The sequence below is a fragment of the Propithecus coquereli genome, unplaced genomic scaffold (assembly GCF_000956105.1).
Source record: "Propithecus coquereli isolate 6110/MARCELLA unplaced genomic scaffold, Pcoq_1.0 Scaffold85, whole genome shotgun sequence".
NCBI lineage: Eukaryota > Metazoa > Chordata > Mammalia > Primates > Indriidae > Propithecus > Propithecus coquereli.
Genome location: NW_012154729.1, coordinates 3475957 through 3491069, shown reverse-complemented (window position 1 = coordinate 3491069; position 15113 = coordinate 3475957).

The window sequence follows — 15113 nt, the reverse complement described above, 5'->3', positions numbered from 1 at the left end:
ACAAGAGTTTCAAAATATTCTTAAGCCACAGAACAATGATGAAATATGTCAATTACAAGACCAGGCCTCATCTGCATTTCGCTGTCACAGACTGCATTTTTAAAGGACTTATTTTCGCTGTTGCTTCTTTTGATTGATGTTCCACACATTTAAGTAGGTGGTTAGATGGAGGAATTGGAAGAGTGCCTCCAACACCTGACTATCATTTTGCAGCCTCTTGCATGAACTGTTTTTAAAAACAAGTACCATTATCCTGGGTACCTTCCTGACAAGGACATTTTGACATTTTCCTAATAAATTATTGATACGTTCATTGAGAGAGGTAAAGAGCTATGCAACTACTATTATCTAACTTGAAGCATCCTGTAGTTTATTTTTTTAATGCCAACTATTATATTTCTTTAAGTCATTTAAACTGTAAAAATTCTCTGTTTTCATTAGAATTTATATCTGAGGGGATCTTTGGGCTTTTGAGGCTTCTATGGAAAGTATTGATTATCAAAGAGGAATTCAGGATTTTTAAACATATATGAAATCTTTATTTTCCCTATTATGACTTTTTTAGAGAATTCCAGCTCCTGACCTCAGGATAAGGATTATATCAGAGACCTAAAATGTTTTTTTTATTATTATTATTTTGATTGCCAAAATCCTGGGATCATTGTCATCCTGTTATTTATATCACAGTTATTGTTATAATCATGATTATTGCTAGCAATTTCCCTTCTAGAGCCTTCTTTTTCTCTTAAGTACATTTGAGAACATTTTCAAAGATCCAACCGCTTTTCCTCAGATAATAGAAAGCCCTGTTCTAGTAGTCTACATTTTAAACCCTGCACACTCAGCCTCTATTTGGCTTTTACCACTGTAACTTTCCAGGTTCTTAGGACTTAAAACACAGATTTGTATGCCTCCTTGTTTATTCTGATTTTCTCTCTCCACAAAGCAGTTGCCTAAATTTGTCTAATAGTGTATTTCTATATCTTCATTTATTACCGATCTGCCTTTCCTTACTTGTAAAGAGTTTTCCCTTCTTTTAATACTAAGATCTTAAGAATTCCTTTTAAAAAGATGTGGGGGAAGAAAATAACAAAATCTTCTGGGGGATTAAGGTAGACAGGAATTTGATCTAATGAATAAATGTAACTTTAAGAATGAGGAATAATGTGGGGAAATAAAAAAGATTGTTTTCTATAATGAAATATTTTGCCTCCCACCCCTCCCCTGCCAAATATATGAGAGTGGTATAATAAAACAGAGAAAATGAAGCAATCCTTTCTTCTAAATGCTGTCATCTTGTTGTTGCCATTTCAGGTTGTAGGCTTGACTGTGACACTGGCAAATAGTCATGCGATATGTGGATTAGAGAGAGTGACAAGAGCCAGTGAAAAGACTCTGGACGCATAAAGGAGAGAGGTTTCTAAAAGCACTGCTGTTTGCTAAAATAGGCTTTTGTTAAAATGGAAATATCCAGTCATCTCTAAAATAATTGATTGGCAAACACAATGAGTGACCTAGCTGAACCAGAAAGAATTTTTACAGTACCACCAACAAAATCCTATCCTCTTAGCCAAATATGTTTTCCTTTCATTGAAATATGATTGACTCATAATAATGCTAATTAGGCCTAATTATCATCTCAATTATTTCACCCCAGCAAGAACATTGTATCATTGCGGTATTTATCAGTTATCTAATAATAATTTACATTGTTTCTACTTTTTGAAAAGAAAAGTTTCACTCATTTAAACGTGCTACAATGGTTTGGTGAGATATATAATTATTATTACATTGCATTGGCTTTTATTTGATTGTAGGCCTGTGATGAGTTAGATTTAACTTTTCCAAACTCTTCTATAATAAATTCTGTCACAGGAGACCAGTTTAAGTGGCATAATTGTAACTGGATTTCTGTGGGGAAGGTCACCTGTGGCTTTGTTGATTAATTGGGAAAATTGAATTACAGTTATCTTTCTGTAGGGTGAATGTGACCAAGGATCTAATATAGAAGCATTAAGAAAAAAAGTTAGATACTATGATAGCCTCAGAGCTGTTAAAAAACAAAAACAAAAACAAAAACAAAACAAAACCCTTACAGACCATTAAATGGTAGAATTCCCTTTTACCATTGCAGTTATATTTTCAGCTGGTCATCTTCACCTTAGCACATCTCCAGATTCGAGGACAACTGCCAGCCTCTTCCATCTGTGGTCAGTCCTTTACTCAGAACAGAAATGCTTCCAGCTCTGAGTCCCACCCCTCCCCCCCTTGGGGTCACACAGCACAACTGAAACCGCTTCTACGTGACAAGCCTTCAGTTTTAATAATGATGCCCAGCATTTGTGGAGCATTTACTAGTTGACAAAGTGCTTTCACGTACATTATCATTTTTAATCCTATCACTGGCCCTGTGAAATTGGCATCTTTTATCCTTCATTTCGCAGAACATTTTCCTCATGCTACAGTCTCACCTGTATTTTTCTCCAAATCTGTCCTACTCAAACGTCCCATCTTACAATGCCCTTCTGTTCTGGCTGCTGTGCTCTGAATTCTTTCTCTTCTGCCTGTTTTTCTTTGTTCTAAACGTGAAAACTGAATGGGCTATGTTAGGCCTGGTGGTCACCAACTATGGTTTATCTACTGCGGTCAAAGACTATTCTTGTAAGGTGACACAAGATTGCATTTGTGTTTTTGGCAATGCCATCCTATGGCGAATTGATATGAGCTTGTCTTCAACTTTAAAGAGTTTTAATCATGCAGCCACTAAGTCAACTCCCTGCTGAGTCACCTCCTCCCATCCTGTACTTGTGAAGGTTTTGTTTCTTTTTAAATGCATTTGTGTGTTTGTAGTGTTTTCTATTATTAATTGTTTCTCAAGGGCAGGCAGAAAGAAGCACAGAGCTTGACACTTGGGAGCAGGTGGAAATACACGTGGAGTGAATGAATAGCTGATCAGTCTAGGCTGGTTTGATGTGAATAGTGATGCATTTCTTGAACTTTTGCTCAGAACTGGGTAGAATGGCTTGTTCTCCAGAGGGCTTAGTTTGCATAGGAGGGCCAGGTGGGGTGAATATACCAGGTGTACCAGGTGTGGAGCATTGGCTTCCAAAGTGGGTGCCCATCTTAGGTGCTACCTGAGATGATTTGACAGTCTTCTGGACCATCCCCTTAGCCCATAGTAGCTCATGTGTCCTTGCCCAGCCAGTCCTTTTCAATGCAGGCTGCTCCCACCTCTGCTGTCTTTCCTTGTCTTACATCATGGGCAGTTCCAGCTAGCCTTCTGTGCTGTAAAGGTTTTAATTCTAGAACAGCACCACTTTACTCCCATAGGGTCTAGGGTAAATGGATTGGCCACTGGACAAGGCGCAGGTAACCTGACTTCCAGCTCCTGCTATACTGCGAATGTGTTGTGTTTCCATCTTAGTAAACGGCAACCCCATCCTTCCAGTGGCTCAGCCCTGAACCTTGAACTCAGCCTTGACTCACCTCTTGAAATTCCTGCCAGTGTCACCTTCAAACAATTCTAGAAGCCGATCATCCCTCCGCACATCCATCCTAACGTGTCGGGCTCAAACGCCGACACTTCTGCCTGGATTGTGGCCGCAGTCTCCTGGTGGGTCTCCTCGTTTCCACCTCTGCCCACTACAGTTCATTCTCCACACACCAACCAGAATGATCCTTTTAAGTTCATGTCAGAACATGTTTTTCCTCTGTTCAAAATTCTCCAGCATCTCCTCATTTAACTCAGTGCAAAAGGTAAAATACTTACAAGCCCACAGGGTTCCACAAACTGTTCCTTTTCTCCTGCCCCTGAGACCTCCCCTTGTCACCCATCCTGAACTCCTCGTGCTCCTCTAACACACTAAGCCACCTCCCTCTTCAGGAACTTTCTACTCGTTGCCTTCACACAAAACCCTCTTAGCAGATTTCTGTGTGGCGCATTCCTCACTGCTTTTGGGTCTCCGCCCAGACCTCTCCTTATCAGAGATCCCTTCCCCAGCCTCGCTACAGAAAACAGCATGTCCAGTTCTCTGTATCTGCTTTCCTCTCCGGAGCACTGGCCACCTCCTGCCTTGGTATCTACTCACTTGGTTTGCTTACTTACTGTCTGTCTTCCTCAATGAGAAGAGAAGCATCTTAAGGCCAGGTCTGTTTTGTTTGCTCCTGAATCCCAACATCTAGACTAATGCCTGGTACGTGCTAGGCACACCATAACGATTTGTCAAATAAGAGGGTTTGGGGAAAACTCTTACATTTCTGACTTTGGTTTCATTGTTTGTATTAAAAAAAAATTGTTGGTATTAGTTTCCTAGAAGTTAGTTTCCTAATAACGTAACGAAGTACCACAAGCTTAGTGACTTAACAGAAATGTATCCTCTCACGGTAAGTCCGAGATCACGTTGTCGATGGGGTTGGTTAGTTCTCTCTGGAGGCTCCAAGGGAGTGCATTTTCCCGTCGCTCTTCTAGCTTTGGTGGCTGCCCACAGCCTTTGTATTCCTTGGCTGGCAGATGTATCATTCCAGCCTCTGTCCCCATCTTCACATTATGGCTTTCTCTTCTCTTCTAAGAACACTTATCACTGGATTTAGGGTCCACCCTAATGCAGGATGATCTCATTTTGAGATCTTAAACCTAATTGCATTTGCAAAGACTGTTTTTTCCCAATACAGTCACATTTACAGGTTCTGGATGAGCATACCTTTTGGAGGGGCCATGATTCAACCCACTATAGCACACTTATGAGGACCACAAGAAATAAGACTGTGGAAGCTCTTTGTTTTATTTATTTATTTATCTATTTATTTAGGGTCTCACTCTGTCACCCAGGCTGGAGTGCAGTGGCATCATCATAGCTCACAGAAACCTCAAACTCCTGGGCTCAAGTGATCCTCCTACCTCAGCCTCCCAAGTAGCTGGAACTATAGGCACATGCTACCATGCCCAGCTAATTGTTTTTTAATATTATTTTTTGTAGAAATAGGGTCTCACTGTGTTGCCCAGGCTGGTCTCAAACTCCTGGGCTCAAGTGATCCTCCACCTCAGCCTCCCAAAGTGCTGGGATTACAGGTGTGAGCCACTACTGCCAGCCTCTTTGTATGATTTAATGTCATATTCAGATGTGAGTCATTTTGCTAAAACATTTCATCTTCTCTGATCTGGTCCACTGTTCCAGCCTGTTGAAATATGTTTAAATATGAATTCTAATTTCCAGGGTATTCATTGCTGAATTTTTCTTCTATATATTCATCCCAGTTATTGATTTAAAAGACATATTGAGTAGAACAAAACTACAAAGAAAGCAGTGAGCCCTGAAACCAAACTGCTCACGTAAGTTGGCACAAATCAGTTAATCAACACCCTTTGTACAGGGGGAAGCCCAGTTATGTATCTCCCATCCTTCTATTTTTCTATATTACCTATAGGGATATTATTATTATATATTCTATTGAATGTCTTATAGAAATATAGCAGATCTATTCCATTTCATTTATTTAATTGTTGATTTATTCATCCACTCATTCAACCTGGAATCATTGAATACCTACTGCTTGCCAGGCACGGAAGAGTTGGCAGTGAACTAAAGAGATAACTGTCTCTACCCTAATGCAGTTCATTGTTACTCATTGTCTGTCCTAGAAACTTGATTTAGAATAAAAAATATGTGTGCATTAGAGGAGGAGGTGACTTTTTGTGGCAAGTCCTAGCCAGTACTCTTCTTTTTCTAGGTGTCTCAGACCATCCCATTAGGTGGTCTGTTCACAAATTCCACCTTTCCCCTCGTCTTGTTTGAAAACTAGAAGTACAGTTGCTGGCCTCCTGTTTTCAGATGCATATTTAGGTTTTTCTGATTCTTCAAATTCTGCCTGTGGAGTTTGAGTAATCCCCTTGAAAATTTCTTTTGGTCCTTTGGGGTCATGCTCATGCAAGATAGCAGACTTGAACCCCTTAAGAACCCAGATGCCCTTTAGTAGTTGTTTTTTTTTTTTTAATTTTCTTTTTTTATTTCAACATATTATGGGGGTACAGATGTTTAGGTTATGTATGTTTCCCTTGCCCCCCTCTCCCCCCAAGTCCAAGCTTCAAGCGTGTCCATCCCCCGGATGGTGCGCATCACACTCTTTGTGTATGCATATACCCGTCCCCTCCTCCCCCCTCCCCCCTGCCCAACATCCAATAAATGTTATTCTTATATGTGCACTTATGTGTTGATCAGTTAGTACCAATTTGATGGTGAGTACATGTGGTGCTTGTTTTTCCATTCTTGGGATACTTCACTTAGTAGAATGTGTTCCAGCTCTATCCAGGAGAATACAAGAGGTGCTATATCACCATTGTTTCTTAAAGTTTTAATGACAACAACCGCTACTATCATTTATCGAGCAACTTCACTGGACTAAATGTCTAGCAAATTTTTTCCATGAAGAAAGCATTTTATCTTTGTTTTACAGGTCAAGACACTGTGGCAGTGAGGATTTAATGACGTGCCCAAGGTCACGTAGCTCTTGATTGATTGGCAGAGCCAAGTTCAAACCCAAGGCTCGTATTCTTTCACCACCATGCTACCCTGCCTCCATTCTTCGCCTTTGATTTCAGAGCTGATTAACTCCCTGGGGCTAGTGTTCCTCTTGCTGATCTATGGTTTGGAAATGCACTACTTTTGCATAGCCATGTTCTTCTTCCTCTTGGTTATCCATGGAATTAGACCCCCAGCTCAAGGCAGAAACCTGCTTATTCCTGTCAACTTCAAGTTCTGAATAAAACTGTAAGAGCCTTTGTTATTGTCCTTCACACTTCTTATTTTTTAAATCAAGGCTCCATTCACTTGGGGCTTTGCCTTACTAACACAGTTCTTATCAGTCCATGCCTCTTTCATCTGCTCAAGAGTCCTTGTTACCATCTTTTGAATATTTCCATTTTAAAACCTGAGCTTCTCAGAGAAATTGGCTTCTTTAGGTATTTCTTTTCTTCCTGAAGGGATTTATTTGCAATTGTATATCAGAATTACTTTTTTTTTTTGAGAACTTCCCATTTTTCTTGAGTAATTTCCTTTTTTAGCATTTTATCGTCTCGATATCGCGAACCAAAAAAAGTTTTATATATGTACCATGTGTCAAGCACTGTGTTCAGTACAGAAGTCTAAGAATTTGGTTCCCCAATCTTTTTTTTTTTTTTGAGACAGAGTCTCACTCTGTTGCCCTGGCTAGAGTGAGTGCCGTGGCGTCAGCCTAGCTCACAGCAACCTCAAACTCCTGGGCTCAAGTGATCCTACTGCCTCAGCTTCCCGAGTAGCTGGGACTACAGGCATGCGCCACCATGCCTGGCTAATTTTTTTTCTATATATTTTTAGTTGTCCAGATAATTTCTTTCTGTTTTTTTTTTTCAGTAGAGATGGGGTCTCGCTTTTGCTCAGGCTGGTCTCGAACTCCTGACCTCAAACAATCCGCCCGCCTCGGCCTCCCAGAGTGCTAGGATTACAGGCGTGAGCCACCGCGCCCGGCCAGGTTCCCCAATCTTGAGGGAGGTATTGTAACATAACAAGCATGGCAGCATGCATAGAAAGTATAAAAGGTAAAGTTACTAAGTAAGTGATATGGAATGGGTGGGGGGAGTAGATATGGGCCTAAGCAGTAGGAAAAGTCTCCACCAGAACAGAGAAGACTTGAAGAAGAATAATAGGATATAGACAATCTTAAAAACCCACTTAATCCTTTCTATAACTCAGTGAGTTAAGTAGAGTATCCTTATGTTTCAGATAAGACAATAGAGATACAGAGAGGCCAAGCAAGTTGTCCAAGGACACACAGCTTTCAAGTAGCCAAGCCAGGATTTGAACTTTGTGAGCATGACTCCAGAGTTTCAATTCTTAAACTGCCCAACTCTCTTGGGAAGCTTCTAGATAAAAAGAGAGGCGGAATGACGGCTGACCAGTTGAGGAGCGTTCAAGACTTGTTGGGGGCAACATTGAGAAGAAGACTTTTGCTGAAGGATCTTTACTTTTAATTAGAAGAAAAGAATGAGGGTTATGACAGCATCATGCCTTAATAATGTCCTGAAAACCAACTGAACCATGATGTTCTCAGAGGAAACATCACCAGATCCCCCTGAAACCCAGTTCCAATAATGTGATCAGAGTAAAAAGAGGAGAGAGTCATTCTGTGAATAAAACAAAAAAAATTGGAGTGGCAAATGACAGCAAGCAGTGTCAATAGATGCCCCTTGTAACTAATCAAATGCATTCAATGTGAAAAATCGTTAGGGTACATTCTGACATCTTGGACCATTCTCATGCTCACAGATAGCTGTATTGTTAACAACATTGTCATTGAAAACGAAGAAAAATGACACACATAACAGGTAAAAATAAAACCATGTGAAAGGTGTGGAATTTCTCAGGAAAAAAATGAATTTGGAGGAAATTCAAGGACATACACATTTGCTCCAGCATTCAATTAAATACCTTGAATACAAAAACAGATGACTTTGAATACCAGTCAGCTATATTGTCAGCTGGTGGGATGTACCCCCAGTAGGTAGCTCTATGGAGATACTACCCTTGAGATCTACTGCATTTTTTCATGGAGCATTAAGTCACTTTCCAAAGATTTCTAAATACCAGGATGCTGAGTGGGTGTGATTATTAACAATCAAATAGTCCCGTTCACAAGTATAAGGGTTGCAGTCCTGGGAATCTGGCTAACTTCCAATTGGTAATTACATACAGAAAACCTTGTTGAATATCCCTTGGAGTTCTAGTTATGAAAGCAATGTATAGGGTGATTTGTAATTGTGCCTGTGGCTGGAAAAATAGTGCATTGCACCAAAAATAAAATAAACAAAAGCATTTCTTGGAAGGATAGAAAGCAAACCACCATGCTTGCTATAGAAAGTTAATGGCTACCATCAAAACTTGGTAGTCTTAAAATAAGAAAAAAAATGATTACTGACACAACCAAAATGTAATGCAGATGAATCTTTCCAACTCTTAATTTTGCAGAATATAGTTAAATACCAAATTACAGCAATAGCATCAGACAGTGTTTTGAGGTAACAAAATGTTTGCTTTTATATCACCTATCCTGGAGATATTGTTTCTTAGGAGATAATCGAATTCTGAGGCCTCTTAATTATTTCTAATAAAATAAAGCAAAAAGCTTTTTTTTCCCATAAATTATATTGTCACAAACTTTGCATCCAGTAGGTTAAGAATGCAAATAACTTTTTTGTTATTAAAAAAATTTGATAATTTGCATTACTCAATCCCAAACCCAACTGTATATTGTGAATCACCTGGGAAGCTTAAAGATAAAGAAATAATCCAAGTTCGCAGGTTCCATATATGACATAGTTACTCGATGGTTGGGAATAGCGTTTGGTGCTCTGTATTTTTCAAAAGCCTCTTCTGGTAGTTGTAATGTGCAGCTAGATTTGAGAACATCTGATGAGCTCCACTAAGCTTCTATATAACTTCTTTCCCTGTGAACTAGATACTTTTAAAAAAATCTTTGATTAAAAGAATGATGGTGACTAGAATAACTTCCCACTCTAAGGAAAACCAGGATCTCTGGGGATTGGCAGTATATGCTGTGGACAAGGACATCTGAAAGCACAATCTTCTCTTTTAACATGGCCTCAAAGTCATTGATAAAGGTAGACATTAAAAAAAAATTCTGACTATTGTGCAGTTATTATTAGACAAAGATCATTGACCACTGAGAATTCTTGTTTCTCAAATGCATTTCACAGTAGCTTCTTGAAAATATGCCACAGTTATCTTCAAAAATAATTTCCTTTAAAAAAGAGAGTAAGTAGGAATTGCAGTATTTTCTGTTAAATCTCAAAGGGAAATCTAGTAAAAGTTCATCTATTTCTATTTCAGGGTGCATTTTTTTGTGTTCTCATGTTGATAGTATATTCATAGAAGTGATAAAAGCCACCTAACTTAAATTGACTTTGTTTATGAAAAAAGTTTATTTTTTGTGGTGTAGAGAAACTCTCGTGTCTTAGGCTGAATCATGCCGTCTCAATTCATCAGACCACCTATAACTCAAAAGAGTTGTATTCCTCACATTTTGTCGGTTTATTGGCAATGGAAAAGAAAAGTTTATTCATCTTGTTGGATTAGATGCTCTCTAAGGTCCTTTCCATCTCTAAGATTCTATTATTCTTTTCCATCCCAACAATAGACAAAGTACAGATATTCATCACATCTCTCTCGTGTAGTAGAATCCACAAATATTTTAACCCGCAAGGTTTTGGCCTTCTCTTATATTTCACTGGCAAAGCACCTCATACAACCTTAATTTCTTTATCATTCAAAAGTAAAAATTCATTGGTATTAGTGGTTACCATCAAAATGAAAATGCTAACTGGTTGCTTAGCACTTAGTCCATTTTCCGTTGCTTATAAAAGAATATTTAAAACTGGGTAATTTATTTAAAAAAAACAATTTATTTCTCGCAGTTATGGGGGATGAGAAGTCCAGGGTCAAGGGGTCTCATCTGGTGAGGGTCTTCATGCTGGTGGGGACTTTCTGCAGAGTCTTGAGGCTGTTCAGGGCATCATGTGGTGAGAGGGCTGAGTGTGCTAGCTCAGGTCTCTCTTCCCCTTCTTATAAACTCACCAGTTCCATTCCTGTGATAACTCATAAATCCATTAATCCATTCATGAGGACTGCCCTTATAGCCTAATTACTTCTTAAAGTCCCCAATTCTCAATACTACCATATTAGGGATTAAATTTCAACATAGTTTGGATGGGACAAATATTCAAACCATAGCACTGGTGATTATAAATAATACATTCATTACTATTTTCTTGGGTCTTATTCCTAGCTGATGATGAATAATCTTTAAGATGTATAAGATCCTCTATGATGTTAAATTCTGTGAAACCTATATAATATCAAATAGTTATGGCTCTATCTTTGATACTTCTGTAGTTTTTCATACATCTGCTAACATTTAATCTGGCTATTTTGTATTTTTTTTCATTATATGTCTGTCTCACCTCTTTTTTAAGGGCAAGAACCACTCATCTTCATATTCCCAGGACATAGTACAGTCCTTAGGACTTATTTAGATGGCACTTGATTGAATATCTCCTGAATATTAAGCTCAACTACTTTCAAATAACTGCTTAATTTTTTGAAATAAAGCCCCAAAGACAAAAGTTCTTCTGCCAAGTCTATGACAAAGTTTAGATTAAAAGCTAGGAGAACTTCAGGTACCTAGAAAATGTTAACAGAAGAAGGCTGGAACGTTTACTTACCAGGTTAGCTTTTTCTCACTTTTGCTTTAGCAGGGATAGGTAGGTCAATTAAACAATCATTATATTTCACTTCACTTTAGTCTCTCTTAGTGTTCAGATCAAGAGATATCATATATATCATTTATTTCATGGCTAAAGTTCTCCCTAAGTTAGTATAACTCTTTAGGTATTTAGTGGGTAGCCTTGGAAAAATATTTAACCTGTCTGAACCTCAGTATGTCTTTTGAAATGGAAAGATTAAACTACATCAACAGTTTTCTAAGATTGTTAATAAAGGAATACTTTCTTTTTTAAAACACATACTTGTATGGAACCCTTTATCTAAAAATGATAAATACAGTGCTTTTGAGATTGAAAAGGGAGTGTATTAGTTAAGATATAAACACTAATACTGTAACAAATAACCCCAAATCTTAGAGGTGTAGCAAAAACAGTCTATTTCTCACTCATATAGTCAATTTATAGTCAAGAGTGGGTTTGGGAGTTAAGCCTCTCTCCAGACGATCGATCACTCAGAAATCCCAGTAGACAGTCTCTGCCACCTTCAACATGGGGCCTCTAAGACAGCTCTAGGTTTTGATCCCTGCTAGAAAAATGGGAAAAGAGAGAGAGGATTACCCATGTTAGGGTTTTATGGTTCCGGTCTAAAATGGGTACATCAATTCCATCATACCTAGCTGCAAGGGAGGCTGGGAAATGTGATCTTTCTTCACACTGAGCACAAACAACAAGAAATGGATTTGATAAGTAAATAGCTGAGCTCTGTCACAAGGAATGGGATCTGGCACCCAGGAAGGTTCACCTAGGACTCTGAAGAGCACCGTCTGCAACCTCTGAAGCAGGTGATCCCTAAAAGTTCCCTTAGCTTAAATGTTCTATAATTGTACCATGTACCATGCCTGATATATACAATAAGAGTTAAATATATGCTTCAATTTCTCCATATCTTTTAAAGAAAGGCTTTAATTCCTACCTGGTCATTTAACTCAGAGCAGCAGTAACATGAGCCAGGTTTTGGTACCTCCCTTGTACTGTGATCCCACAATGTGATAACACTCCACGTGATTTCAATTGGCCCTTGGATTTGGGTACATGCACGGAGTATGAACTTGCAGAACCCTCTTAATTCTGGCTTCAAGTTATGGAATGGGCCTACCTATCTTTCATTCAAATTAAGAAGGACTCAGAAGACATAAATACAGACTTTGGCTCATCTATCTCAGGTCAGGATACAATTCCATGTGATTCCTGAGACATCAATTATTCTTTCCACGTTTAACCACCATTACAAACTATTGGCAAGATCTTGTCACACCATCCATACCTGGCTGTTGTCTTCCAGTGGGTCAATTCTTTCATCTCTCCTCCCACCAACCCATCTCTTCTCTATGTCTCTCACCGTCTGTGTTTTCCTTGAGTAAGCGAACCACAATCATGGTTTTAGTTACCATTTGGTGACTTACAAATCTGTTCATTCAATCTAGACTATTCTGCAGATCTATATATCCAAATGTTCACAGGACATCCCCATTTGGATATTTTAGTGTCACCTCAAGTTCAAAATGTCCAAGACCAAAATCATGCTCTTCCTTTCTCTCATAACTCTTTGCCTGGAATCTCAGTCTTGGAGGATGGCTCCATAATGCACCGGTTCATCCCAATCAGGTCCGAGAGCCATGGTCTGTTCCTCTCTTCGTAGTTCTCTGAACCAAAATGTCCACAAAGTCATAATGACTTACATTTCTTTAAATGTTTCTTTGAATTGTCCCTCTCCCTTTAAATCTCCATAGAAGCCAATATGCCCATCTTCTCCCACCTGGACTATTTCCATAGTCTCTTTCCTGGCCTCTCAGCCTCCATCCTCCCCATCTCTGCTCTGTCCTCTGCTGCACACACACTCCCCTGTGTAAACCCTTTGCCTGGCCTATCAGGCCCTTCATCATCTGACTCCTGCTAAGGGTCTGTCTTTATTGACTGTCCCTCTCCCACACGAGCAGTTTGCTAGGAACTGGGTCGTAGTAGTTTGCTACCTCTCATTCCCTAAATACGCTGCGTCTTCGGTGCTGACTTAAGAAGGCAGAGCTCATCTCAGCTGGGAACATGTATATCAGGCAACTCAAATTTTTCACTGTTCTATACATGTTTGTGAATGACCACAAAAGCACTGTGAGTATTGATTTTGGGATTACAGATAAATTTTAGCAAGTATGGGAATTCACAAATACAGAATTGGTGAATGATTAGGATTGACTGTATCTCTTAAAAAAGTCAACACTCTGGACATCTAGGTCCTTGGGAGCTAGTTAATTTGTTTTCCTTCTATCTTCATGGCCTTTGAGCTTAAATGAAAGTTTCGAATATCTGTATGAGAACGAATGAATTGAATGAAATATATATATATATATCTACCTCAAGATTTTCAGTGTAGTCTCTATCTATGCAGGAAAATTTTTTCAAAAATGCTTTTTTCGGGATTTGCTAAGTGATTAGTAATTCTACTGCAGTACATGGGGAATGATGTTGCTTTCTTCTTATTTAACATCTTCATTAATAATCTGCAACAGGCAGTAAACAATAAATTAATGAAATCTGCAGATGATACTAAATCAAGAGATGTTGAAAACGCCAATGAGGGTATTGCTGTAGCAGAAAAGCACTTAGAGGAGTTAAAAGTATGAAGGAAATCAGGAAAGATGCAACCAGAAAAAAAGCTTAAAAAAAAATCTAGCTAAGAAAATTTTAAATGTCTGGAAAACCGGGACACTAATGCTTGTTGTTTTTAAATTACCTGTCTGTTTATTCATTTAGCAGGGGTTTATTGAGGGCCTACTACGTGCCTGGCGTGGTGCTCTGTCCTGGGGTTATCAAAGTGAACAACACAGTCCCGGTCCTTGACTCACTGAGTCTATAATCCGATGGAGGAGACAGGAAAGAGGAGTGAATTATCAAGAATCTCTAAGGGAAGTTGGGAGGTGACATTGGAGTTGAAACAGGAAGGATAAGTAGAAGGAAGAGCAAGGGACAAAAGTGCTCCAGAGAGAGGAATCTCAAGGTCAAAGGCCTGGAGGAAAAAAAAATAGTTGTGTCAAGCAGAAAGAACGGAATGGGAGGCGGGCTGGAGCTTACGGTAGGGGTGGCCTGAGGGATGAGGGTGACTTGTGACAGTTAAAAGAGCAGGCAGGGAACAGGTAATATGGTTCCCTGTGTGCATTGCAAAGGGATTCTAGGTGCCATGGCAAACCATTGAAGAGACTTGAGAAGAATAAGAAATATGATTTGACTCATGTTATTAAATTGAAGTGGGGAAAATACATACATGCAGCAAAGAGTTCAATTAGGAGGTTACAGCAGTGATTCTGGCAAGAGCAGATGGTGGCCTGGACTAAGATCTGAAGAAGGAAAGTTGTAGAAAGATTGGGATATAGTTTGGAGGTAAAGTCGGTGGGGCTTGCAGAATGGATCGGTTGGGAGGGGGAAAAGGGTGGAAGGACAGGGAGGAATCGAGGGTGACTCCTGAATGATTTGACTTGAGTAACTGAGTGGGACTAGAGATGCTAACTGAATTAGGGAGGCTTTGAGGAGGAAGAGTTTAAGGGAGGGGAGGCTAGAAATCGGTCCATTGTGGATATATTAAGCTTGAGGTGCTTACCAAACATTCAAGTGCAACTGCCAAGTAACAAGGGGCGTGTGTGCATATAAACGCAGGTTAGTTCATAGAACACAAACTGAGCGACACACCCATGAGCCTCAATGCAACTGGAATCTTCCTGTAAGTGCAATAAAATGGCAGATTCCCTTGGTAAATGTGAGGTGAAAACAAAAATATATGTGAAGTAAACATTTG